This window comes from Canis lupus, chromosome 6 (genome assembly GCF_048164855.1).
Source record: "Canis lupus baileyi chromosome 6, mCanLup2.hap1, whole genome shotgun sequence".
In the NCBI taxonomy this organism is placed as follows: domain Eukaryota; kingdom Metazoa; phylum Chordata; class Mammalia; order Carnivora; family Canidae; genus Canis; species Canis lupus.
In genome coordinates, this window is record NC_132843.1 from 4146146 (window position 1) to 4171486 (window position 25341).

The window sequence follows — 25341 nt, forward strand, 5'->3', positions numbered from 1 at the left end:
CCTGGAGGGAAGGGAAAGGAGGGTGTAAGGTACTGATAGGCCATGTGGGTTGGAAGCAAGAAGAGAATGAATCACACGAAGCAAGGATGCAAGGCATCCAGGTTGCATAAGGATTTCACCCTAAAAGCAAAGGGCTGCAGGTGAGGGCAGCAGGTGAACATGTTGGTTTGGCACCAATAACAGGTTTTGGGAGACAGGGTGAATTTGGGCAGACTTAGGAAGTGGTTCAATAGGCCCAAGTGTCTCATGATGGAAGCTTGGACTAGGGAGGTGGCTGGAGAGAGGGAGACAATGAGGGATTCTACATATGCTGAAGATTTTAAATTCATAGGTTGTGGTGATGAGCTGACTGTGTCAGGTGGGGAAAGGGGGTTTCTAGTGACTACTCCCACACCTCTGGAAGGATGATGGCACCATTCCCTGGTGCAGAGACGTGTGTGAGCCTGTGGAGACTCGTGGAGGTGGAGGTGCTTTTGAGACACTTGAATGACAGACACAAGGAGCAGACCCCTGCATCAAGGTCTGGCCTAGAGATGGGGACTTGGAAGTGAGGGCCCCACGTGGGGTATGGCTGAGAAGTAAAGAGGGAAGAGGCCTGGGCCTGGGCCTCTTTATGGTCTGTCTGAGCATAGGCCTGGGAACCTGGTCAGGAATGTCATGGACAACTCATCTACTGAGTTTCTTAGGATAAGAAATCCCTAAGTGACTGGACCCAGAGATGGGAATTCTGGGACCCAGGGGTAAGATATAGCAGGTATGAGCGCGTGTGTGTGTGGAGGGGCAGTGGGCATGACCCATGCTTCTCAGAATGGAAAGCCAGAATCAGAATAGAATGCAAATATACATATGTGCCTGGTATTCTTGGTCTTGTTGGATTGTACCGAAGTGCAGTGCATAAGGGAACCATTTCCATGCAACTTTCTGTTGCATATGGATTTGAAGGAAGGGAAAGGCATTGCTTTAAGCCTGCTATTGTTGTTTTTTCCAGAAGTCCTTTTGATTAAAATTGCAAGTACATGGGCGCCTGGGTGGCTCAGTGGTTGAGCATCTGCCTTTGGCTCAGGTCGTGATCCCGGGGTCCTGGGATCGAGTCCTGCATCAGGCTCCTTGCAAGGAGTTTGCTTCTCCCTCTGCCTGTGTCTCTGCCTCTCTCTGTGTCTCTCATGACTAAGTAAATAAATAAATAAGTAAATAAATAAATAAATAAATAAATAAATAAATAAATAAAAATCTTTAAAAGAATTGCAAGTACACACACAGTTATATACACACATATGCAACTAGAAGGCACCCACTTTAGTTTATATATTTGGAAAGATAGCTTCATTTTCCCTAAGAAAGTGAAGGAAAATGGCTCTAATTATTTTTCTGTTGCAGACAAAATATAAGAATGCCATACTGCTTGCTTGTGATTCTACTCATTTACTTAATGAAGAAAAAGAAGAGCAAACGTTCTCACTAAGGACTTGATTCATGTGTATAGTGATTGCTAGAAATGCCAGCAACCTCCACATGTCTGTTGGTAAAGAGGCAGAATTCAAGTGTGAGGATTGGGAAGAGGGCAGTAGGCAGTCAGGTGAGCATATCCTGACCTCACCTCAGGGAATGTCATTAGATTTTTTGTTTTTAAAGAAAATTACTTAAAGAGAAAATAATAATGATAATGATAGGAAAGAAAATAATTTGTGAATTTTATGTTACTCTTTGTTCCTATTTTGAATTTGGTAGGAAAGCAAGTGTTCATCCCTAGATATTAAGTGTGGGAGAAAGATGCTGTCCAACACCTAGGACTGATCAGAAAATTCACTTTGGAGAAGTTGAGCTTCTTTTATGAGAGTGTGAGCTAAACCCACTCCCTGCCTTTGATGATTTGATTTATGATTCATTAGGACATTTATAACTTGCTGAAGGAATAAAACCTAAAGTTGCTAGATCTTAGTGTGCTCACCATCAGAAGGTACAATAATGCAGGTGCTCCTTTAATACTGAAAAAAAAATAGGAAGAAAATAATGTACGATAATAAGTGTTATAGGAATACTGATTGGAATATACATATATAAAAATGGCACATTGCTGTATTTGTAACCGAAGAATTGTGCAAGAAACAGTGTTAAATGGTGTGAAAAGGTGGGAAACCTCATATTTAGTATATAGACAACAGGCAAAGGAGAGGATTGCTCAAAGCAGCTAGAAAGCAGTGGGGAACCACTGAAATAAGGATTTTCCCAATTGTCTTTCTGCTAGGACTTCAAGTAGCATCTTGTAGTTATTATGTCACCAGTGAATCCCTCCAGAAGCAACAGATAAGTAAGACATGAATTTTGACCTCAAGTCCTGAGGCAAAGGTATGTAGATAAATGTGGGAACATGAAGACAGCTTCTCCTCTAATATGTGCTTTTATTTCCTGGAAACTGTACAGTTTAAAATTTTTTCTCCTATTCTTCTTCTCTTTTCTCTCTTACCCTGTGGAATTTGAATAGACAAATTGCCTACAGATTTAAATAGGTGTTTTAGAATTTTTGAATGGTTTGAAAATAACCCCCCCCCTTTTTTTTCAGCAAAAGAAGTGCATTCCTGCCAGGTGCTTTTAAAAGCTCTGTTTGTTTAATAAAAATTACTTGAATATTTAAACATAGGTTTAGACTTTAAATAAATCACTCATGACGAATTGAGCACAGCAGTCTAAAAGGGAGGCCTAAAGTTATTTTTATGTTTAGAAGTTGAATTTACTTTTATGAAATGAAAAAAAAAAAAAAAAACACACGCACTTCCAGGGCTGTTTCATGGTGAAGTAGTTTCAGAACTGGTGGGAAGGAAATAAGGTATTTGCTAAAATGAAAGGCATTTTTGGTTTCCGAAAACATGCTCTGTAGCTACTGAGATTTGATGTGATTTTAGACTCGTTGAGATCTGGTAGCATTTCCACAAGCAGTGACATTTCTATAATCTTCAAATTAAGTGTCATTTAAACTATTCAGCAGGCCAGTGACCAGATTACTTGCCCATTTCCACTTCCACGAGGAATGGGGAGCGGTCTACGGCTTGGTTTTTCTCATGACGTGCCTGTGGATCTGTACTTCCACTGATCTCCTTATTCACAAATTTTCAGTGGCCCAGTTTTGGAGGAGAAAGATCCACCTTCTTGGGATGTAGACCCCCCCCGCCCCCCTCCTGCGTTTGAGGGCTGATGAGCTTTCACGCGGTGCCACTAGGGGGCGCGCATGGGCCAGCGGGGAGCCTGCAGCCCCAGGCATCAGCAATAATGATTTTTAACAGGGGCAGAGTTCACTATTTGATACCTTGTATTGGTGCTTGCAGTCTTTACAATTATAAGCCGGGAAGTACTAATTGGGAAAATGAAGACAAATTAAGTTTTTAGACATTATGTTTCTGGGTTTCCTTCATGTTTGGATTTTATAGCATCTTTTTTTTTTTTTTTTTTTGAATCAGTGTGATTTAGTGAGAAGTCTACTGAGTAGTATATAGATGGTCTTGGACAAATTTAATGAGATTTTGTTTTCTTATCTGTAAAACAGGCACATACAAGGATTCTGTGATGATTAGGTGTTTGTGAAGGAGTTTGGCCCATAAGAATTGCTAAAGAATATATTAGAATTAGATACTTCAGTATTTTAAGACTTTTTCTTCTCTTTACGTATTTCATATTATGTATGTCTTGTTCAATCACTTATGTAAAAAACTTTTAAGCAGAAAGAATTTCTCTCTCTGAAAATTTTTACAGTTTTCCGCTCAAGAACCAAGACGTTCTTTCTGAATCTTCTATGTCCAATGAAATTAAATGTGAGACAGAAAGCAGGAGGTATTTTCTGACGCGGGGTGTTTGTAGCTTTGATTCTAAGGTCGGCAATTTTTTGAAGCTTTTTAACACCTACCAGTATAACTGTACATACCTGTCCAGTGGATTGGCTTCACCAGTTCAAAAAAACCCCCACTGTATTAATTGTGATCATTTTAAATATTAAACACCCCTTTTATTAACCAGAAAATGAAAGCTTTGTGAATTTTATGTAACTCTGTTCCCACTTTGAATTTTGTAGGAAATCAAGTGTTCATCCCTAGATATTAAGTGTGGGAGAAAGATGCTGTTCAACACCTAGGACTGATCGGAAAATTCACTTTGGAGAAGTTGAGCTTCTTTTATGAGAGTGTGAGCTACACCCACTTCTCTGTCTGCTTTTGAAGATTTGATATATGATCCATTAGGAGATTTACATCTTGCTGAAGGAATAAAACCTAAAGTTGCCAGATCTCAGTGTGCTCACCATCAGCAGGTACAATAATGCAGGTGCTCCTTTAATACTGAAAAATTGGGAGTAGTCGTGTCAATGGCCGGCAGAGTGGGCCCGTGTGCAGAGAAACCTCCTCTTGGCTTCTGTGTCCCTTGCTGTGAGCTGGTCACACTCTTCAGTTCTGGAGAAAATTCTTTTCTGGGCCAGACAAACCCAGTGCTCTAGGCTAAGCCCAGTCGAAGACCAAGTCAGCTCATGGTCGTGAAAGTTCTTCAGTGCTGGCTGCCGAGGCACTCTTCTCTGGGACAGCCAGAACACAGGCTTGTTCTCTTCCACACTTCTCATTTCAGATCAGTGGCTCTTTCCAGCCTCCCACCCAGGGGCCACCACCATTGCCTGTTGATGAATCTGACCCCACCGATCTTAAATGGGTAAAATAAAGCAAGAGCTCATTTCTTTCGTCTTTCTTATTGCAGCAAGAGCACCCCACGATCCTACAGGGTCTGCTTGTGTGAGCCTGGCCATGTGAATCAGGGTCCCTAGGGACTCCCACATTTATAGCACCAAAAGCCTAAAGCACCTTTGCTGCATTCTCATTTTATATCAAACCATGGGGTTTGGGCTGGTCTCTAACAGCAAAGTACAGGTCTGTGCATGAAGTGGATGGGCCAGAGAGAACCAGCCACCTTCCAAGTGACAGGAGCACAATTTGGACTTGCCCAATATGCTGTTCTTGGACACTTTTGCCCCCCAGACAGAGAGCCACCTCAATCCTATGAAACTTGAGATAGAGGTTGTGACAGGTGGGGTGGGATTTGATGACATAGAAACCTGCCAGTCCTGCTACCAGCTGCTAAACCAGAGGTCGGCAGACTTTCTGCGAAGGAACAGATAGTAACTGTCTTGAGCTTGGCGGGCCACCTGGTCCTGTCACAATTCAACTCAGTCATTGACATGGACAATAGGTAAATGAACGAGTGTCTGTGTTCCCAGTGAAAGTTTACTTATACACCTATTAGGTGGTGGGTGCTATGGGCTGCAATTTGCTATTCTTGCTCTGACCATCCCACCCCCATTAGTTCCACAGAAAAGGGGCCAATAAAGCACCCTTCCGACAGAAAGGACCAAGACCCTGGAATAAAAGAGAACAGACATCTGTTTCACTTTCTCAAATCCTTATTTGGGCTATCGTTGCCCCTTCAGAGGTTTCTGAAGTCCTAAGGCATAGCAGGACTGTCTTCTGCAGACAGCCCTCTCACAGGGGAAGAGGAAGAAAGCCACCATCTGGAATGGATTAGGAGCCCACTCCTCAGGTACGTTTGTAGACTAACATTTTGTCCATTTCGGTGGGCCTGTGGGCAGTGGGCTTCTTCATATAACAGGCGTTTTCCCCAAAGACTATTTGCAAGAGGGACATTTTTTTTTCTTCCTTCCTTAGTTGCCCTGCAGAATGTATGCTCAGGGGAGAATTCTCCAGCTCACACTTAATCAAGTGGCCCACCAGGCCACTTTGCCTCTCCGCTGGCCTCCAGCTTGGAAGATAATCATGGCACCCAGCCAGGAGGTCTCAGGGCTCAGCCGTGGTTGGGTCTCTCCTGTAATGCCACAGTAGAGGCCCAGGTCACCCTATTATCTACCTCATGATTTAACGTGGATGGGGCAGTCTTTGGAATGGTGGGCCAGATATCGTAAACAAATGACGGTCGCCTTCTTGAATGCTTGTGTGTGGTCACGAGGTAAGATCCCTGTTGCCATGTCTTTGCTGGGACCAGCTTGCCCCAGTGAAGTAAGCCTTGACGGAAACCCGAGAGCTTGTAGTGTTTGCCGTGGGATTGACAAGACAGACCTGCTGCACTTGGTGGTCTGCTCAATCATTCTACATGTTGCCATTAGACGAATCCTTCCAGGATTGTTCAGATGGATGGAAGGCTGTGTTGAGAACAGCCAGTGTTGCTTAAAATCCTGAATGATAACTTGTAAGTGCGTATATTTCCTTCTAAGAAGGAGAATCCGTCCTGTAGATGTTATTTCCATAATCTTTATTTTCCTTCTGTTGAAATCTAAATAATGTAGCCTATACAATTGAAAAAGCAGCAAAAATAAAATTTCTTTTGGTAATGATTTCAATATTACGGTTTTCCTCTTTATTATTATTATTTTTTTTTTGATAAACTGCAGTTTCTGTGAGTGACCACTAATGTAACAAGGTGGTCGTTTCTTCTACGTTAAAATAAGACTCGTTTCTTTCCAATCCTCCTACTCACTTAACCCAAATTTGGCTTTCTTTTGCCTCTTTCATCACCTTTCTTTCTTTCTTTCTTTCTTTCTTTCTTTCTTTCTTTCTTTCTTTCTTCTTTCTTTCTTTTTTCTTTCTTTCTTTTTCTTTCTTCTTTCTTTCTTTTCTTTCTTCTTTCTTCTTCTTTTTTTTAAGATTTTATTTATTTATTCATGAGAGACACAGAGAGTGAGAGGCAGAGACACAGGCAGAGGGAGGAGCAGGCTCCAACTCTAACCTGGGGCTCCAGGATCACGCCCCGGGCCGAAGGCAGACACTCAACCGCTGAGCCACCCAGGGATCCCCCATTTTTTTCATCCCTTTCTAGAGCTTTCTGATCTAACCTGCTACTAAATCAACCGGTCTTCTACCTCTGTGATGAAGTAGAGAAGGAAAGTTAGCAGCCTTCTGCTTTAAGTCCAGACTCCTCTGCTGAGGACTTTCCTCCTTCCTCTTCCCTCCCTTTCTCTGCCTTTACCCCATTCTTTCAAATAGTTAAAAAAAATGTCTCTTGCTTCCACTCCAGACTCCTGGCTCCCCTCCTCTGAGGCAACCACAATTAATAGTTTGCTTGGGGTTTTTTTTGGAAATTCTTCTGCACGTGCAAGCACACAGCCCCCTGTTATTTGTTAAATAAATAGTATGTGGTATCCAGTCAATGTTTTGCATTTTGTGCTCTTTATTCAACCCACTTCTTGAAGATTATTCTACATCAGCACATGTGGGTTGACTCCAAACCTTTCCATGGCTCGTGTGTAGTTTCCAGCGTCTTCCATGCTCTGCTCCACCTTTTCCTAGTGACCGTTAATGGTCATTGGTCCCCTGGGTGGCATCAGGATGGCTTTCTTCCATCTCTCCCATCTGCCCTGAGGCCACGTGTTTCCTCTCCATGCACCTGATCGTTTAGTCTGGCACATCCTTCAGGACCCAATTCATCCTGCCCCTGACTAAAATCTCTTGAGACTATGGTCTCAAGGTTAGCACTTAGTTGTTCCCTTTATGTCATCTTCTTTCCCCCTGATGGAACCACAGATCCCTCCGGGCAGCCCCTTTGACCATCTTATTCTTCCAAAGTGCCTAGCACAGTGCCAAGAACTAATTTCACTGGATTCTTCCTCAAAGGCATGGCCACATCTATCACTTTCCATTTTTGACTGTGAGCACATTTTAGGGCCTCTGGGGTGCTTTTGGGGTTGTTCCCATCCCCGCAGTGAGTAATCCTGATGCTCATCCCAAACAGTAAAGGCCAGGGCTAACTTTTATGCACCTCTCTTTATTTATTGTCATTCTAACATGGAGCCTGGAGCCATGATTTTATTTTACTCTTTCTGTTGTGATTTCCCCAGCTTGCTTATAAAGCTCTAACATTGGCATCAGCCAATGTTGCAAGAGATGTAGGTATTTTCATATCCACTAAAAGATATACCAAAAGCAGACTCTAAAGTAATTAAAGTTCCATGATTTAAGAGAAAGAAGAGGTCTCAGCAACCTGGCTGGGCCTAGTGGGTCACCTGGACACACCCAGACTTAATAAAAGTTGGAATTCAGGGCTTGGGCTCCAGGCCATGGGGTGTCTTTGGTGCATCCTGTCCCCTCTGCCCTACTCAGTCCTTATCCCTCACCTCTGACCTCAGGTACTAGGCCTCTTTAATTCCTGTTGTCTAGATGTGGGTTCTATCACCTCTTCTTCCTCAGGAGACAGAAGCATGTACAATTCACATATAACGGATTGCCTATATTTAGTTAGGGCTAATTGAACACGTTGGTTAGGCATTGGTGGCTTCCTCCATGTTGCTCGGTAACTGAGGCAGACCAAAGCCCAAAATATCTCTTGGAAGTCTTTCAATTGTTCTTTGAAAGTTCTTTCTGACACAGTGTTCTTGATATCATTTTTCTTTAGAAAGTCTTTTTAGTCCCTGGAAGACATCTTCGCCAAGCGATAGATTACTGCTACATTTTGAATAAATGAATTTGCTGTCTCCACTAAGGTAAGCCCTTCCTTAGTTAAGGTAAGTTCTGTTACTTTCTCACTGGATGCTGAAGGATGTGTAATCACTTTCATAAACAGAAAGAACTATTTTTCCATGCCACTTTATTTTTCAACTTCTAAAGGCCAAAAAGAAAAAAAGAAAAAAGAAAGAAGGAAAACCTGAAAAAAAAAAAACAGTAATACATTATTTTGCGGCAGAAAAAGCTCCATTGAGGTGAAAATTTGGGTGTTGTGATTAAGAAAAGATTAAGGATATAAATTAGGTGATCGTGACAGGTAGAAGGTGCCTTGTAGGTGAGATGTGGGAAAAAAGAATGAAAGAAAATGAAGAATATATCTAGAAAGGCAGAGATAATAAGCATATGTTTTTATTTGCTCATCAATGTTTGTGTTCACAAAACGTTTTAGAGGAAATGTAGTACAACAAATATAATGAAATAGTTTCAGAATTGTTCCTTTAGGGCAATAAGAACCAATTTGTACCCTTTAAGTATATAGTAAGAGTTTAGTAAGTGTGTGCTGGTCCCAAGATAGAAGTAGTATGACAAACTTTTCCCAGATACTAAGTATCAGATGTCTTATTATCAAAATCCCTATGGCTTTACTCATCTTTTAGAGCTAAAAAAGGGGATTTTATTTATTTATTTGACACAGAGAAAGACAGCACAAGCAGGGGGAGCAGTGGGAGAGGAAGAAGCAGGAGGGAGCCGGGATGTGGGGCCCTATCCCAGGACCCTGAGATAATGACCTGAGCTTAAGGCAGATGCCACCCAGATGCCCCAAGAGCTAGCACTTTTTATGATATGATCTCTTATGCACTGTAAAAGGCACAGACAAGCTAACCTTATAGACACAATTAATAATATCACAATATCAGGGTTTTTTTTTTTAGAGTTTGAAAGATTATTCTAACTTTCTAATAAAAGATCTGATGAATTACAGAAAGGAGCCATCTGAAGATATCAAGATAAGTGTAGTCTGTAGAAGATTGGAGAAATAATACTGATTTATGGTCTTGTTTAGAAATGTACATTTTAAGCAGTTTGTGTCCAAACTGCCTTCTGATAATTAAGGCACCTCAAATCAACATCAGTGATATGAAATTTTGGAGAGACTATAACTAAAGTGAGTATGCATTTGATTTGTTTTGGTCACTTGATAAAGTTTGATTTCTTAACAAGCCATATGTATGTAACAAAGATCTAATATTCAAAATGTCTCTGCTCATGTTGCATCAGAGGATTGATTCAGCTGGAATTAATGCTATATCTTTCAGCTGCCCTTGAAAATATAACATCTGAAAATTGGATTATCTTGCTGTCGCAATGTGGTTACTATCCAGTCTGGGGTAGATCTTGGATGAACACTGATAGCCACCAGTGGGTCATAAAAAATGGGAAATCTTTGCCTTCCAGATTACAGATCTGGACCTTTCTTCTTCTCATTTCCAGTGACTCTGTCTTTTCTCCCATGCCCATCTTGTCCATCCTGCAGGATAAGGGGACTTATCTTTCCTCCAGACTAACCACACTTTAGGGAACATGCTAAATGCAGCTCACCAGTGAGTTTAGCACAGATCTGAACTATTAAGCAAACCTTTTGGATGTGTGCCTTTATACCTGCACACCCTGTTTCCACCTGATGGCATCTGCAGCTGGGAACAGGTGAAAAGTGAACACCCATCAACAGGAAAGGAAGCAGGTGACCTTAGAACTTAGAAGCTGGGAGTGTAGTCACATAACTCAGTCTAGAGCAAGCCTATGGTGATGAAAGGGATTTTTGTTGCCCTACATTTTTCATGGTGGACCTGTCTGGAATTATAGGAGTGTGATATATTATCTTCTCATTTTCTTTAGACAAAGCGGTCGGCTAGAAAGGGAGGATGCATCATGCCAAGAATTATCTAAGTGAAACCAAATGCAACAGCCTGAAATGCTTGGACTCAGTTGTTTCCAAAACCTGTTCTTCCTTTGTGGAATGAAACCAGCCCAAACTGCTGTCTGGAATGCAGTAATCATTGTGAGGGTGCTCTGCTTTTAACAACGTGTTAGGAGAAAGTGTTTCTATGCCAGCTCCTGGAAGGTTATGTGATATATTAAATTTTACAAGCCTAGTCCCTTTTTTGGTAGGGAAAAACCGATAAAGGAAAACTGGGTTGCCAGGGACTTGCCCAGTGTGCATCTGGAATGTCTCCGCAAGCAAAACCTGGCTTTGGACTTACTCTGATAGCCTTAGGGCTTTTGGTGATTCCACTGTCCAGTCCTCTCCCCTGCTAGTTGCAATGTGAAAATGCAGGCTGAGAAAAAGTTGACAAGAGCCTTGCATTCCATATTCTAGAGAGGCCTTCCTAATAGAAGTGGAGATTTGAGGTCAGGAACAATAAGAAATAGTTTTATGGAAATGGAAAATTTAGAGAAAAACAAAAATACAAAAAAGTAGAATTTTTATAATGCCTCACTTTTCTTGTTTTGGAGTATAAGGATTAATAAGTGAAACTTTCCCTTTCCCCCTCACTGACCCCCAAAGGAACCGGAGCTAACAGTCGAGCAACCATCACACCAGACTGCTCCTTGGGCTTCTCTGTCCAACTGCATGCATCTGCACACAAATAATTTTATGGCATTTTTACCATATTGGACCACAATGTATGTATTGTTTGACAGCATCTCTTTTCACCTGTTCTTTGACATGGATATTTTTTCAAATCAGTTCACATAAATCTACTTCACTTTGAAAAGTTGCTATGTAGTGTTATAGTATATGTATATATATATATTTTTCCTTTTCCTTTTTTATACATTTATTTATTTTTTCATAAATTTATTTTTTATTGGTGTTCAATTTGCCAACATATAGAATAACACCCAGCGCTCATCCCATCAAGTGCCCCCCTCAGTGCCCGTTACCCAGTCACCCCCAAGCCCCACCCACCTCCCCTTTTACCACCCCTAGATCGTTTCCCAGAGTTAGGAGTCTCTCATGTTCTGTCTCCCTCTCTGACATTTCCCACTCATTTTTTTTCTCCTTTCCCCTTTATTCCCTTTCACTAATTCTTATATTCCCCAAATGAATGAGACCATATAATGTTTGTCCTTCTCAGATTGACTTATCTCACTCAGCATAATACCCTCCAGTTCCAACCACGTCGAAGCAAATGGTGGGTATTTGTCGTTTCTAATGGCTGAGGAATATTCCATTGTATACATAGACCACATCTTTATCCATTCATCTTTCGATGGACACCAAGGCTCCTTCCACAGTTTGGCTATTGTGTATGTATATATTATAATTTACTAAGTTATCCCAATTTTGATGGACCTGTAGGTCATTTTCAAGAGAAATAGCCAATAACAAGCATTTTAGATCTTAGAGATCATCTAGTTAAAATTTCTCTTTCTATAAAGAGGAAATTGAAATCTCAGAAAGGCTGAGTGACTAGAACGATTAATGGAGGGCCATGAATAGAATATTTATGTGTCGTGGATTTTTTAGGCATGAGGACTCATTCTATGTTAAAAAAGAATCTGAGAGAATTCATGGGAGGGCAGAGAGATAAGGAAGCCTTCATTCATTCATTCATCCACTCACTCACTCACTCAAATTCTTCTAGGGACACATCACTAAAGAAAACATAGAACAACTTCTTGCCCTCAGGAAGCCCACACTTTAGTAGGATAAGTGGGGAGAGACAGAGAATACATAGAATAAATTAGTTATGTTATATTGGAAAGTGATAAAATCTATGGAGAAAAATTAAGCAGGAGAGAGGTGGGGTCTGGTGGTCATATTAAAATTTTAAGTGAGAGGGTCAGATCAGAGAAGAAAAGTCACTGACTTTTTATAAGAAAATGAGCTTTAGTGAAGTATAATTGACATACAATAAACCACACATAAAGTGGACAGTTGAGAAGTTTTGACTTGTACAGTATATACTCAAGAAGCAATCCCCACAATCAAGATAATGAACACCCATCATTACTAAGAGTTTCCTCCTGTCCTTTGTAATCCATTCCTCTTGCCACCCCCTGAAACCTCACCAGCAATTGTTACTGTGCTTCTTGTCACTATACATCAGCTGAATTTTTTTAGGCCTTGATATAAATGGAATCATATGGTATGTACTTTTTTGTTTTGTTTTGTTTTATTTCGTTTGTTTAAAGATTTTATTTATTTATTCATGAGAGACACAGAGAGAGAGGCAGAGACTTGGACAGAGGGAGAAGCAGGCTCCTTGCAGGGAGCCCAATGTGGGACTGGATCCCAGACCTGGATCACACCCTGAGCCAAAGGCAGACGCTCAACCGCTGAGCCACCCAGGCATCCCAGCATGTACTTTTTTGGAGAGGCAATGGCTTCTTTCATTCAGCTTAATTATTTTGAGATTCATCTTGTTGAGTGAATCAATAGTGCATACCTTTTCGCTGATGTATACTATTCTATTGTCTACCCATTGGTATTTGATGGATATGTAAATTGCAGTTTTGACTATTATAAATAAAGTTGCTATGAATGTTCATCTACACATTTTTATGTGGATATATGCTTCATTTCTGTCAGATAAATATCTAGGAATGAAATGGCTGTGTGATATGGTAGGTACAAGTTTAGCTTTTAAGAAATGCCAACTCCTTTTCTAAAATGACTGCAACATTGTAGATTCTCCTAGTAGACCATTTGCATTCCAATTACTTCAAATCCTCATCCACACTTGTTATCATTATTCTTTTTTTTTTCCATAAAGATTTTATTTATTTATTTATGAGAGACACAGAGAGAGAGAGGCAGAGACACAGGCAGAGGAAGAAGCAGGCTCCATGCAGGGAGCCCGATGGGGGACTCGATCCCAGGATCCCGGGATCACACCCTGAGACAAAGGCAGATGCTCAACCACGGAGCCCCGCAGGTGCCCTCATTACTCTTTTTAATTTTAGACATTCTTAAAGGTGCATTGTGCTGTCTTGTTTAGGTTTTAATTTGTACTTTCCTAATGAATATTGATGATCATTCAATTTCATGTGCTTATTTGCCTTCTGTATTATTCTGTATTATTTCTTTAGTGAGCTTTCTGTTAAAATCTTTTGCCATTTAAAAAAACTTTTTTTTCTTAGTGTTTTGAGAGTTCTTTCAATATTCTATGTATAGCTCCTTTACTAGATATAGAATTTGCAAGTATTTCCTTTTTATTTTCTTAACAGAAGCTCTCGTCTTCTGAAGAGCAAGAGTTCCTTAACTTTGTTGAAGGCTAGTTAATCATTCTTTTCTTGTAGGCATTTGGTGTGGTATCTAAGAAATCTTTGTCTAGCACCAAATCACAAAGGTTTTATCTTAGGCTTTCATATGGAAGCTTTAGAATTTTTATATTTTACATTTAAATTTATAATCCATTTTGAGTTAACTGTTGTGACTTTAAAAAATTCACAATAATGTCCAGTTGTTCCATCGTGGTTTGTTGAGAACACCATTCTGTATTCTCTCTCCATTAAATTCACTTTGTAACTTTGTGCAAAATAAACGGACATGAATGGGCTTATTTTGGGATTCTTTATTCTGTTCCATTTATCTATATGTCCCTCAATATACCAATGCAAGGTTATCTTAATCATTATTTTATATTTCCTGATGCTGCTGTAAATGGCATTAATTTTTAAATTCAGCTTTCTAATTGTTGATTGCTAATACATAGAAATACAACTGGTTCTGTATATCTTATATTCAGCAACATTGCTAAAGCTCCCCTAGTAGTTCTCATAGGTATTTCTACATAGACAATCATGTTGTCTGTGAATAAAGAATGTTCTCCTTTTTCTTTTCAATCTACATGAATTAAACTTCTTTGTCTTGCCTCACAGGTTAGAAATTCCAGTACAAAGCTGAATAGAAGTGAAAATGGACCTTCTTGCCTTTTCCTGATCTTAGTGAGCAACCATAAAGTCTTTTACCATTAAATATCATATTTAAGGATGTGTTTGCTGTAGGTTTTCTTTTAAAGACTATCTTTTTAGAGCCATTTTAGGTTCACAGCAAAATTAAGAGGAAGGTGTAGAAATTTCCCATTTTTGCCCTGGTCCCACACATGTCCAGCCTCCTGTATTACCGACATCCTCCATCACAGTGGTACATTTATTATAACTGATGAACCTGCATTAACAATCACCAAAAGTCCATAGTTTACATTATGGCTTACTCTTAGGTGTTGCATATTCAATGGATTTGGATAAACGTATAATGACAGGTATCCATCATTTTTACTTCCGTAAACTATATGTTTCTTTATACTTGATCTTTATCAGTTTAAGAAGTTTCCTCTCTATTTCTTATTTGATAAATTTTTTTTTATCAATAATAGATTTGGTATTTTTTTCAAATGCTTTTTCTGTATCTGTTGGCATAATTATATGGTTCTTCTATCTTAGTCTGTTAATGTGGTCAGTTACAGTCATTAATTTTGAATGTCAAAGCAACTTGCTCGCATTCCTAGAATATATTCTAATATACTGTTGGATGTGATTTGCTGAAATTTTGTTTTTAATTATTTTATCATTAATCATGAGGAATATTGTTCTATAGTTTTATTTTAAAGTTTTTGTCTGATTTAGATACTGGAGTAATGGTAGCTTCATAGAATGAGTTGGGAAAAAAAGAAAAAGAATTACTTGGGAGGTAGTCTCTCCTCTTCCATTTCTTGGAAAAGTTTATGTTCATTGGTATTACATCTTCAAATGTTTAGTAGTCTTTGTGAGAAGGTTTTGAATGAAATACAGTTCATTTTGTCAGAAGGTAAAGGGCTATACAGGTTATATATTTCTTCCTCACAGAATATAAGGAGTTTTGTTTCTCAACAAATTTGGCCACTTCATGTAAATTAAATTCATCAGCATAAAGTTGTTCATCATATTTCTTGTTCTTTTAATATCTGTGGAATCTGAAGTCCTGGCATTCTCAGTATTGATCATTTGTTTTGTTTCTCTTTATTTCTCAGATCAATAGTGCTAGGGATTTGTCAATTGTATTGATCTTTTTAGAGAATCAGCTTTTGTTGTACTGATTGCATCTCCTATTTCACTATTTACTATTTCAATGATTGTAACTCTGATCTTTATTATTTCCCTCATTCTGATTACTTTGGTTTAACTATCTCTTCTTTTTAAAAATTTCTTAATCTGGAAGGTAAGCAAATTTACTTGAAATCTTTTTTCTTTTCTAATATATGTGTTTAGTGCTACAAATTTCCCTCCATACACTGTTTTAGCTGTATTCCTCAAATTTTCATTTGTAGTACTTTCAATTTCCTTTGGTTTAAAATATTTTCTAATTTGCTTTTTGATTTTTTTTTGGCCTATGATTTATTTAGATTGTATTATTTAGTTTTTAAATATTTGGAGATTTTCTAAACATCTTCCTATTACTAATTTCTGACTCATGTTGTGGTCAGATAATATATTTTGTATAATCTGAAAGCTTTTAAATTAATTAAGACATTTTCCTTTATGGCCCAGAATGATGTGGTCTATCCTGGTAAAATTCTATGTTTACTTGAAAAGAATGTGGTTTTTGCTATCTTGTTGGGTGGAATGTTCTATAAATACCATTAGGTTGAGTTGGTTGATAGTTTTTACAAGTCTTCTATGTACTTTTCTGCTCTTTTACTTACTTTTAAAATTACCTATTGAGAAGAGGTGGTCAAATCTCAGACTATAATTGTGAGATTTTCTATTTCTCTTTTAAGCTATCTCAATTTTTGCTTCTTGTATTTTAAAACTCTGTTCTTGTTTGAATCAACATTTAAGATTTTTATGTCTTCTTGAAGACTTGACACCTCCATCAAAATGAAATAGCCATCTTTATCTTCGGTAATATTTTTTGTTCCAAAATCATGCTTTATCTGCTATTAATATAGCTACTCCACCTTTTTTAAAATAAGAGCTAGCATAATATATCTTTTTTCATTCTTTCACTGTTAATATATTTCTGTCTTACAGTGGATTTCTTATAGCCATCTGATAGATAGGATTTGATTTTTAAGGTCCAATCTGAAAATACTCTGCCTTTTAATTGGGATTTAGACCATTTACATTTCATGCAGTTATTAATATTGCTGATTTTACACCCATAATATCTTGCTATTTAAAAAAATTGTCCTATCTGTTCTTTGTTTCTTTTTTTTCTATCTTCTCTTGAATTGCTTATATTTTATAGTTCCATTTCATGTATTTCGTTGATTTGTTTTATATATTTTCATCTAGTGTTATTTTAGTTTTTGCTTTAGGATTTATACTATACATCTTTAATTTATCACTGAACCTCATATGAGAATATAGTTTTTCATGTATCATATAAAAACTTTTAAACAGTGTACTTTTATTTTTCTGATCTGGTTTTATGTTACTGTTTTCATACATTTCACTTTTACATGTGTTCCAAGTTTCACAATATGTTATTTTTGCTTTTAAATAATTACTTATCTTTTGAGGATATTTAAATAAGAAAAAGTCTTTTAAGTTTAGCTACATAATTACAATTTCTGGTGCTCTTCCTTTCTTTGTGTTGATCTTGATTTCATCTGGTTTCATTTTCTGTGTAAATAAACTTAAAAAATCATTTCGTATAATGCAGATGAGTGCAGTGATGAATTCTTTCAGCCTTTGCGCATCTGAAAAGTTTTTATTTTGCCTTTGTTTTTGGAAGATATTTTCCCTGATTTTAGATTTATTTATTTATTTATTTATTTATTTATTTATTTTTAAATTTATTTATTTATTTTTAAATTTATTTACTCATGAGAGACATACAGAGAGAGAGGCAGAGACATGCAGAGGGAGAAGCAGGCTCCACGCAGGGAGCCCGACGTGGGACTCGATGCTGGGTCTTCAGGATCATGCCCTGGACTGAAGGTGGTGCCAAACCACTGAGCCACCCGGGCTGCCCTAATTTTAGAATTTTATATTGAAATTTGTCTTCTAGTATTTTAAAGATCTTGCTCCACTGTCTTCTGGGTTTTGTTGTTTCCAGCAAGTGTGCTTTCATTTCTTTGTTCTTTTACGTACACTGTATCCTTTCATTCTATGGATGCTTTTAAGACTTTGTTTTCATTAGTTTTAGGCGATTTTATTATGATGTGCCTTGGGATATTTTTCTTTATGTTCTCTTGATTTAGGTCTCCTTCTCCTTCTTCCTCTTTCTCTGTCTTTTTCCTTTTCTCCTCTGCTTCTTTTTTTTTAATATATCTTCTTGAAGATGTCCCTACTTAACATGTTTAATTTATCCCCTAACTAACTTCTTGAACATATGGAATACCATTATAAAAACTGTTTCCGTATCTGTTGTCTGATGCTCAGTGTATTAAAAATGTTTCTTGATTTATTTTTGTTGTTTCAGGAAGGAGGGTAAGTTCAGTCATTATTCTATCTTTTCATGTGAAGTTCCTGCTTGTTATGCTTCTTCAAAGATCTTTGTTGGTAGTATTTGGAGGCTTTTATAAAGTCACCTTTGAGAAAACACATGTTGCAGGCAGAAGAAATAGCTAGGACAGTCTCTGGAGCAAGATTGTGTTCAGGCATGTTGAAGAACATTCAGGAAGCCAGAGTAGCTGCAGTGGAGTGAACCAAAGGAGAAAAATAGAGGATGAATTCAGAAGAATAGTGAGGGATTAGATTGTGTATAACTTGGTAGACCTTTGAGGGGACTTCAGATGTTTTTGAGGATGGGTTTAGAGAGTTTGAGAAGAGTGACTTGATAAGACATCTGACATCACGATTTAAAACAGTTACTCTGACTGTTACATGGAAAATTGAATCTGGAGTTAGGAGAAGTGTGGAAACCTGGAGATGAGTGAGGTGACCATTTCCATCATCCATCCATCCATCCATCCATCCATCTATGAATTACATATAGAATTTCCACTGCTTTCTAGACATTTTAAGCTTTATTATTTAGCCATTCATCAAGTAACTTTGAGTACTGCCTGACTATTGGCATTCCAACAGTGAAGAGACAGTGAAAATATAGCGAAAATATAGCTCTGCCTTCTTAGAATTTTCATTCTCATGGAGTAGGCTTGCAATTAATTACTTAACTATGGTTGTAAAGAGTGCTCCAGGGAGGTTACGGTGCTCTGAGAACATACAGTGGGAAATCTAATCTAGCTGGTGGAGGGTTAAAATTCAAGGGCAGAGGGAGCTTTCTGAGGGGAAGTTACCTCACTTCAGCTTAAGGAGTGAACTGGACTTATGTCTTGTAAGAAGGAAAATTTCAAACAGTTACGTTTTTTAGAAGTACCTGAAGTCAATGTAGCATAAAAACAAGTGAATAGGAGGGTCACCAAGTGTGAGATTATGCAGGGCTTTACAATATATCCTCAGTATTCCTATGCCACAAAGGCAATGAAAAACCACTGAAGGATTTTTAAACCGAGCAGCTGTGATCAATTTTTAATTTTAAAAAGACCACTGTGACGAGTGTGGACAGTAGGTTAGAGGAGGCAGGTAAACAAGTAGAGTGTTCCTTTAAGAGATTATTGCACAATTTGGGGAAGACAGTATTAGTTTGGACCAGAGCTGTCCCAGGGGATATGTTGGGAATGGAGAAGCTGCAGAAGGGAAAGTGTTGCTCTTATGGAGTGCACAGTCTGGTGGAGGAAATAGGCACACACCAGCAATTCCTCTACAGCGTGGTCAGTATGACATGGAAGCACAGAAGAAAACAGGCAATGCAGACGAGGCTTCAAAGAAGGCTTTCTGGAGAAGGGAACACTGGAGCCTGAAGGATGAATAAATCAGTTGGAGATGTGACCAGAAGTATCTCAGGCAGAAAGAATCTTCATTCTTTTGGCGAATAAATTAGCACTGCCTCCCTTTCAGTCCCAGATGGTAAGGCACACATCTGCACTGGTACTTGGGACTTTTTCCAATAGGAATGAAGTAAGTGAGCCTTTAGAGTTTTCATAACAGATCTGAAAGTGAGGTTGGGCATATCATATTATCATGAAAGTCACAGAGGAGGGTGTTGGAACTCAGGGAGGTTAATTGATTTGCCCAGCTCCGCACAGGCAGTAGGGTGCTGTGACCGTCCATACCTTCCACCTCTTTTCTAGTGTCCCAAGGTTCTCAGTGTTGTCTTGTGCCATCTTGGCCAGATCAAACACTGCTCTTCTCAGGCTCACAGATTATTTGCTATGGTGTCCCTAAAAGTCATTCTCTCTGCTCACTTTGGATAAACCTCTACAGCTCCTATTTCTGAGGTAACACTTCTGAAAATTGGTGTGATTAGGAGAAGTTATTGGTCAAAGAGTATAAACTTCCAGTGAAAAGATGAATTAGTTCTGGGAATCTAATGCACAGCATTGTGATTATAGCTAACAATACTGTATTACATGTTTAAAGTTGCCAAGAGAGTAGATCTTAAATGTTCTCACTACAAAAAAGAAATAGTAATTATGGGACATAATGGAAAGCTTTTGGTGGGAACCCTACTGCAATATCAAATAAACACATGGTAAATCTTATACTTATGCAATGTTACACATCAATCATATCTCAGTAAAGCTGGAGGAAAAAAGGGAAAAAAATCTGAAAGTCATTTATTATCTTGTAGGTCACTCAGTCTGGCTGGAGACTACGTGGAATGAAAAAGTGATTGTCAGGAATTAAGAATGGCCACACCCACATCACCACTTCACTTTCCTTAAGTATAACGATCGCGTACTTAACAAAGTCTATTGTGGTATTTAATTTTATCAGCTTTCTATTATTTGTGAGGGTGTTTCTTTTCTGAGACTTCTCCGTGGTGAGCATTTAGTCTCAGTTGTCTTTCTTGCCTCCAGCCAGAACTCATGGGGTCCATTTCAACTTTTGATAGTGTCCCAAGGGCAGCTCCAGGAAAAATTGCAAAGTGATTTCCCATCCATGGTTTCCTTTTCTGATGAGGCTATCCCATCTGGCTTCTACTCTTCTCAAGTTACCCGAGTTCTTCCAGTCAGGAGGAAAATATCTGAAAAAATAACTATGATCTTGGTGTGAGTTACTTAATGTATTTAGCCTTACAGGAATGTTTCAGAAGAGAACCACAGAGAAAGAGGAACCCAGAGAAAGGAAAGTCAGGAGAAGGTGCCTTGTGGTGCGGGGAGGGGAAGGCGTTCTCAGTGGTGTTGGCCAGGAGGGCAGTCTCACACACAGGCATTCATGGAGTTGGCCCTGGGTACATGTTCAGGAATGCAAACTCATTTTAAAATTAGCAGTAGCAAGGCAAAGTAGAACCAGCTGCCAAAAGTTCATTCACTACATCATTAGGTGAAGTAGAAATAAATGGTTTTCCTATTAATACTTTCTTTCTTTGTTTAAGCCACAGTGCCACACCAGCAATACTGCTTCCTTTACTGTAAGTACATGTCTCAATGACGGTAAGGTCCCTTTTCTGAGCCATGATTAGGTCTCTCTGCCATCAGAGCATTTGTGTAGAGATACATTTTCACTGTCCCCTTCAGACTTGGATTTTCCCTTTGTGAGTGAGGGGAAAGGGGTCTTTGGTGTGATGGAGGGGGCAGCGCCTGCTGGATCACTTAATCACTTAACATTTGGGTTGAGTTTTAGCCCCTTTGGGTTAAGGTGGGTTCAATTTCATTACTTTTAAAGCAATGAGCTGAATAAAGAGATTGCTAAGAACTCTATCCTAATCTCCTTCTAGTTTATGGATGAGATGTCCGCTTGCACTGACCTGCTGAGCACTATCAGCTAAAAGCTGGTAATTTGAAGTGGTCTCGAATCTCTTCTGAATTGGACAAGAGATGAAGAAAGCAGGTGGGCACTGTGTGCCCCCTAATGAAGACACACAGCATCTGGTCTCAGCGCCCCATGGCTGTCATGTCTGCATGTCATGTGAACTGACTGACACTCAATAGCAGGTTTTAGCTGGTTACTAGTAGAGCCAAAGTTCTATGATAAAAAATACTTTAGGTTTAAAAATGGCACCCCTTAACTTATGCCAGACTTCAAATGTTTTTTAAAAGAAGAGTAAAATGTTGAAGTAGGTGCCCCTGTAACTCTTTTTCTACCCAAGCAACTGCAAATATTTACAGTGCTGCTAATTTTCCACTGGGAGTATTGGTATTGCCTTGTCCCTGTCCTCTTCACAGCCACACATTTGGATGGATCTCATTTGGATCACTCTAAGTGAGTTCTGTATCACCCTGTGAAACTGAATCCCTCTCTGTGGATGCTTGTGATTACCCAGGAAAACTGGAGGTTGGCAGGCCAGCCTTGGACCTTGCTGTGATATCATCATTTGGTGCTGGAAAGTGGACCCTGCTTCCCTCTTCCCTCTCTTTGTCCCCTTTCTTCTGTGGAGATGCCACCTCACACCCTCAGGCATAGCCCATCAAGACAGGCTCGCGTGGGAGACTTTCTAGTGATATATGACTTTGCTACACTCAGTTCTGCTTCAAATTGTGGAGTAAGGCTTTTCCTTCAGTTTGTTTCTGGCGTGAGTAAGCCAGGTGAAAGAGAGAGAGGTGACAAAGTCTTTTGTATTGACTCCTCCTAAGTAATATAGGCTTCCATCTCCTCCTATGTAAATGGGGCTAGAGGATTACAGACGGTTCCCCATTTACAAGGTTTCCACTTAAAATTTTGTGACTATATGATGATGTGAAAGTGATACCATTCAGTAGCAACCAAACTTCAAATTTTGAATTCGATATATGATATGAACCTTTCATGATGCTGGGCAGTGGCAGTGAGCCACAGCTCCCAGCAGCCACGTGATCATGAGGGTGAACAACCCACATGCTCCCAGCCGTTCTGTTCATCACTCAGTGCAATATTCAATCAGTTACATGAGATCTTCAGCACTTTATTATAAAACAGGCTTTGTGTTAGATGTAGGTTAACGTAAGTGCCATGAAAACGGGTAGGAGAGGCTAAGCTACGATGTTCGGTAGGTTAGGTGTATTACATGCATTTTCAACTTACGATGCTTTCAACTTATTATGTGTTTATTCAGGCATAAATCAAGGAAGGTCTGCAGCTATGTCAGGGTTGTTGTGCATATTGAAAATGCAGATGTCTGCCCCACAACTGCAGAGCCGGGCAGGTGTGTACTTCGTGGGGGTTATTGGTGACTGCCATTGCCACCAATGAGACTTCTGCTTTACCGTTTTAGGTTCTTTAGAGAAGGGCTCCAAATAAACCCCACCCAGATAGGCTGCCTCATTGTGAGGCTCTGAGAACCAGACACACCTGGGTAAAGACTTCTTCCGGTTTTCTTGTCTTTTAATATTGCTAATAATACTTGATTCATACATAAAAATTAAACACTGTGCAAACTATTTGGGTGTATAAGGTATAATTATTTAACTAGTGCAGAACTGTTAGTATAAAGTGACAGCCAGATAGAAAAGCTAGGTTTTATTGTTGTTGCTTCTCTCTTGCTCCTAAAGACTATGAAAGCTCAGCAACCTGGACTGCATACATTGTTTCCAGTTAACCCAGAAGCAGAAATGCCTACCTTTGCTGAGTTGTTGAGTTGAGGTCTGTATCATAAAACTGTAAGCAGATGATCTTTTATCACAGCATAGGTTTTCTGTGTAAATAAGACATTATTTTGAAAATTCGTCTTATGCCTGGAAAGTGCAAGTTGAAGTTTTCCCCCAATATTTCCTTTTGCCTGCCAGGATCATCCATTCAGGCAGATGGGTTCACCTAACAGCTCTTGATTATCATCAATTGAATAAACAGTCTGTATCCTTATGCTAAAGGGCTTCCCTGCATTTCTAAAGTCCCAGTTATGGTACTTAAAGCTGCTGAAATTACTGTTCACTACAGATGGAAAATTCTGGAAAAAAAAAAAGAGGTATCAGTCACTGAATGGAAAAGAAGGGTTAAGGAGGTACTAGCACAGGATGGATTGTTGTCCCTCAGGATTTGAGGAATACTTCTTCAAGAATTTATCCAGTGTGATTCCTAGCGAGTGGACAAGTGAATCAAATTTGCTGTGATGTAGGAATAGTGTCGGTGAGCCTCAGGTGCTGCTAGGAGATGGGGACATGTTGTGTATCCGCTCAGGGTTTTTAGATATGTGGGCACAACTCAGCCCCTGCCTGCCTGAGGTGTGCTTTGTGTATTGTGCTTCTGAGGCAAGCAACTAGGAGGTATCACTTACCAGTCTCCATGATCTTCCTGATTGCATCCCCTCTCCTCCCTTAGGGAGCATCGACATTTTGGCCAAACATTAGGAACTTAATATTTAATGTTAAAAGAGAAACTGTTTAGAAAGTCTAGGAACCTCTCATGTGCCTCGTGGCAATTATGAGATCCCTGGGCCCCCCTTAAACAAAGAGATTTGTTCTTTTAAAGCAATTTACCAGAAGTAAAAAAGCAATTATGCCAGTAAAACTTTTAAAAGGCACGTCTGCAGAAAGATTTGAGTTCAGGCTGTCTGTGGGTAGCTGGTAATAATGTTGTAGGTTGTATAGCTATTGGGGATGTCACTTCCCATTTTCTGAGCTTCAATGTTTTTCTCTGTAAAATGGTGATGATAAGGTCTCCTTCATGCTGTTATTGTGAGGATTAGGGCAAACCTATGCAATAGACTTGGCAACATGCCTCACCCCGACCCTAGTAGGTACTCAACAACATGTAATTATTACATGGGTATAGACAGTAGAGGGATATATTATTTTTCCATTGCTATGACACTAAAATTCAGCTCAGATATTCACTGTGCACACTAGTAAGTTGTAAATCCAATAAGGTAACCAGGTTTCCTGACACCACATCACCTGCTTGGGTTGGCATGCTGTGTGCTACCTTCTGGCAAATGCTTTCAAAAAGGACATTGTGCCACATATTACTCCTCCGGAAAGCCACTGGATAGTTATTTCTTAGAACTACACAGAAAGTCTAAAAAGTAGAGTTCTTCCAAACTGTACATCTCGGATGTATATTTTTAATGTAAAAATCCAAACTATATTATTAAATGGGTAGAACTGGACGTTTAAAGAAACATTGAATGTTTAGAGAAATGTCTCCAAAACTAAATATCCCTTCACTTTATACATCATTTATTTCTATATTTCTGCAAGTCTCTTCTGTATTCAATTTTAAAATTAAATTCCCTTTAAAAAAAACTACAAGAATATCACATGCCTAAAAGGAGAGAAACACTTCATAAGATCACCTGACAACCCCCATCCCTCCACCCACATTAAGGTAACAGCCATGTATGTGTTCTTCTGTACTTCCCTTCCAGCTCAGAGGTATTTTTAAATTGTTTTTACAGGACTGGAATATATGTGTAAACATATATTATGTAAAACATAATATGCATATAACCTTAAAAATAAAGCAGTCTGTTATTTTACTAGCAAAAAATAGGTTTATTTGAGAATAACAAAGAATTGTGATTCAGAACAAGCAAGATACAGCAAAAACCATATGCTTTTGGTCAAACCAAAAGCAGAGGAACGTTATTTTATGGAGAAGGAGGAAACTGGGAGGGGATGTTTCGAACTAAAGTCCACTGGAGAAAAGCGAGAGTTCAAGGTGATGATGGTTCTGATTGGCTGAGTTGCAAGGGTAGTTGATTTCTTGTAGGAGATGCAGTGTCCATCTTTCCCTTTTGGGGCCTGAAATTGATGATCCTCTCTTGTTGATGATTCCTCTGTTGGGGTCTGTAATTGACATTTCTTTCTGTAATTGACATAAAGTGTACAGCTCCCTTTTCCATCCCTGTCTTCTAATTTCCCTGGTCCATTGTAGTGAAGTTTCCCTTTAATACTTTTCATTGTATATATATTTCAGATTTTTCTTTTTAACTTGCCATCACAATAACATA

General features: G+C 39.0%; 1 long non-coding RNA gene across 3 annotated transcripts; it reads left to right on the forward strand.

Annotated features, from left to right (window-relative positions):
- Window positions 1-1381: 1381 nt before the first annotated feature.
- LOC140634927 (uncharacterized) lies at window positions 1382-12990 on the forward strand. 3 transcript variants are annotated; one of them, XR_012032242.1, is made up of 9 exons: window positions 1382-1576; window positions 2246-2346; window positions 3745-3822; window positions 4061-4294; window positions 5332-5565; window positions 5691-5988; window positions 8428-8515; window positions 9460-9642; window positions 10374-12990. It is a non-coding gene; the product is annotated as an uncharacterized lncRNA (long non-coding RNA). The 3 variants fall into 3 exon arrangements; XR_012032244.1 differs by lacking the exon at window positions 5691-5988; XR_012032243.1 differs by lacking the exon at window positions 3745-3822.
- Window positions 12991-25341: the final 12351 nt, after the last annotated feature.